Below are 3,974 nucleotides of genomic sequence, written 5' to 3'. Positions count from 1 at the left end.
GTGCTCCGGGGTGCTCTTGGTCCTGGAGCAGGCTTTACCCTGGGTGGTACGAGGGCCATCAGAGACCCTGGCACTTAGCAGTTGGTCATTAGGTGAAGAGAGCTTGATTTGGGGGCTCTCACTAACCATCACTCACTGTTTCAGTCCTCACCAGACATTATCTAGCTTTCCTTAGAGAATCATTCATGCCTTTGCCCTTTTTTTTTTTTTTGGTGTGTGTTTTTGAAAAATCTTTTATTAGAGTCTCCCCACTCAGATTTATTGAGGTATATTGATAGGTAAAATTATATTAATTTAAGATGTATAATATAATGAGTTGCCATATATACATGTTGTGAAATGACAACCATGATCAAGTTAATTAACATAGCCATGACTTCCACAGTTACCTTTATGTATGTGTGTGTTGCATGTGTTGATAATGTTGAAGGTCAGTGAATCTTAGCAAACTTTGAGAGTACAATACATTACTATAACAGTAGTCACTGTGCTGTACATTAGATTCCCAGAATTTATTTTGTCTGAAAGTTTATACCATTTGACCCATGTCTCCTCATATCTCCTACCCCACTTCCCAGTCCCTGGCAACCACCCTTCTACTTATTGCTTCTATGAGTTTGACTCTTAGATTCCACATACAAATGACATCATGCACAGTTTTTCTGCGTTTGGATTATTTCACTTAACACAATGTTCTCCAGTTTCATTCATCTTGCAAATGGCAAGATTACCTTTCCTTTTTAAGACCAAAGAGTGTCCCATTGTGTTTACATACCAAGTTGGTACATAAATCCAGTATCATGAAGATTTCCCCCTATGTAGTCTAAAAGTTTTTTAGTTTTAGTCTTTGCATTTGTGTCTTTGATCTGTTCTGAGTTAATTTTTTTATAGTGTAATGTAAGGATCCAACTTCTTTATTTTTCATGTAGATATTCAGCTTTTCTAGCATCATTTGTTGAAAAATTTTCCTTCCCCCATTGAATGATCTTGGACCCTTGTCAAAAATGACAGATAGTATATTTGGGGTTCTGGGCTTGCTGTTTTATTTTATTGACCCATATGTTTTTTTCTTATGTGAGTGCCAAGGGACAATTCATGTCCCTTGATATTCCATATGCATTTTAGGATGGCCTTTTCTATTCCTGAAAAACAAAACAACAACAAACAACAACAACAACAACAACAACAACAATAATAATAATAATAATAAAACCCACCAAAAACATTCCATTGTGATTTTGGTAAGAATTTCATTGAATCCTATGAAAACTACGTAGATCACTTTTGAGTAGAATTGTCATCATAACAATATTATGTCTTCTAATCCATGAATGCAAGATGCTTAACCATTTATTTATGTCTTAAAATTTCTTTCAGCAATGCCTTGTAGTTTTTAGTGTGCAAATCTTTTGTCTCCTTTTTTGCCCTTTTATTCTATTGAAACTATTCTAAATGGGTCTTTTTAAAAATTTCGTTTTTGATAGTTTATCATTAGCATATACAAATGCAGCTCATTTTTGTGTGTTGATTTTATCTTCTGTAACTTTTCTGAATTTTTTTATTCGTTCTAAGTGTGTGTGTGTAAAATCTTTAAAAATTTCTCTATATCTAGATCATGTCATGTAACAGAGAAATTTTTGCATATTCCTTTCTTGTTGGGACACCTTTTATTTCATTTTCTTGACTGATTTCTCTGACTAGAACTTCCAATACCGTGTTAAATAGGAGTGGTGAAAGTAGGCATCCTTGCTTTTGTTTATAATTTTTAACCATTTTGAATAATGGTGAAAGGTTAGGTTCTTGTGAGGACCCTCTTTCTGGCTTGCAGAGAACACTGCCTTCTTGTTGTGTCCTTGCATCAAAGAGGGAAAGAAGAATATATATGGTGGTGTCTCTTCTCTTATTAGGGCACTGATCTCATTAATGAGAGCCCACCCTCACCATCTCACCTAACTTTAATTACCTCTCCAAGGCTTCAGGGGTTAAGGCTTCAACATATGAATTTAGGCAGAATACAAACATTAAATCCATAACAGAGATCAGAGGTATCTTTCTTTCTTTCTTTTTTCTTTGTTGAAACTTTATTTTGTATTTTTAGGTTGAGACAAGGGGGAATTTTACAAAAATCATAAGAATGACAGCCTTATGTTTAAAAAAACAAGGTTTTCCATCATTATGTAAAACATGTTCATAACAGAAAACTTGAAAAACACACAAAAGGGGAAAAAAAGTGTTAGCTTTCTGTTACTGTAACAAAATACCTGAAATAATCAATTTATAAAAAGGAAAGTTTTATTTTGGCTCATAATGTTGGAGATTTCAGTCCATGACGGATTAGCCCTGTGGCCAACTGCTTTGGTCCTGTGGAAGCAGAGTATATCATGATGGTAAAATGTAGTAGAAGACGCCCCATATGACCAAATGAGGGAGAGGAAAGGGCCTGGGTGCCAGAATCTCCTTCAAAGGCATAGTCCCAATGACCTAAGACCTTCTATCAGGCCTTGCTTCTTAAGTGCTCTACCATTTCCCAATAGCACCATGGGCTGGGGATCAAGCCTTTAACATGGGACTTTGGGGGACACTTACCCTAACCATCACAGAAAAAAAAACACATTTCTTTAATTCTAATATTGATGGATAGTAGCAAGGGACAACATTTCATATAGATTCCTCTGTTACGTTCTCTCCCCATATACACATTCATGTTTTTTGAATCATACTATACACATAATTTTTAGCTTTTACAAAGCTTGTTTGTATGATTCCCATATTATGATAAAATATTCTACACTAGGATTATTTAATGAGCACACATTACAATTCTTTATTATTGGCTATTTAGTTTCTAAATCTTCACTTATAAAGAGTAATTGCTGCTGCAGTCTGGCTGGGCATAAAATCACGAGCCACTCAAGCAGGAACAAACTTTATTTTTGAAACTGCCGCCAATGCCCCGTATGCTCCCCGGGAATATTGCCGACCTACCCACGCGGCTTCTCCCGGGTCCCAACAGGAAGTCCCTCCTCTGGAATTCCCTCCTACTGCACTTCTCCAACCAATGGGAACTCTCCAGGAGTCCCGTAGCAGGCCCAGGTGAACAGCAGGAGACCAATATCCATATGAATGCAAATCTTAACATAATCATATCATCTCAATGGCTTGCTGGCATCACCTTTCAACCAAAAATGCCATGCATCATATTACTTGGCTGTGGCTCTTAGCATCTCCCCCCTTCTGTTTAATTAAGCAACAAGCAATGTGGCTAGAGACCGTGCCTGTTAGGTTTGTCCAATTCAACATATGGTTCTTGAAAGAATTCCCCGCGCAAAGACACTTTGCCGGGAGAATTCCAATTTTATTGCAAAAAGCTGTGTGCTTACATAGAACTAAGGGGGAGATGGTAGGGCTTAGATAAATGGCAGGCAACCTGTTTATTGGCAAGTTCTTCCAGATATCAGCTTCGGAGCCCAGGAATTAGTTCTCATTGGAGCTAAGGTTCCCCACCAGCGAGATTTGAAATTGGCGCTGGCAGGAGAGTTCACACGGGCGGGAACTTTTCGCGCCACTGCAGAAAAGAAGACGGTAGGAAGAAGAGGTCCTTAGGCGCCATGTTGGGGTTTTTTCTCTGGGGTATGGCTGCCGTTTATACTTTTCCCAACAGTTCTTACCCGTCATTGGATGAACTGACCTTTAGGAGTCAGCTTCCTGTCTTAGGTTGATACCACTGCAATTGGATCATACCCGTCACTGACTACCGGTCCAGCATACAGCCATACTTGTGGATAGGCCTATGCACCAGTGGGGGGGTGAGGTTCTTTGCCTCACCTCTGTTGGCCCCCAAATTTGGCCTTGGTGCCGGTGGGGGGTGAGGTTCTTTGCCTCACCTCTGTTGGCCCCCAAAATTAGACCATCACTAGTAGAAGGGAGGAGGATACAGAAATGCCACGACATCAAGCCAATTGACGGCTCCTAGG

The sequence above is a fragment of the Marmota marmota genome, unplaced genomic scaffold (assembly GCF_001458135.2).
Source record: "Marmota marmota marmota unplaced genomic scaffold, marMar, whole genome shotgun sequence".
Lineage (NCBI taxonomy): Eukaryota > Metazoa > Chordata > Mammalia > Rodentia > Sciuridae > Marmota > Marmota marmota.
Note: the sequence above shows the minus strand (reverse complement) of the source record.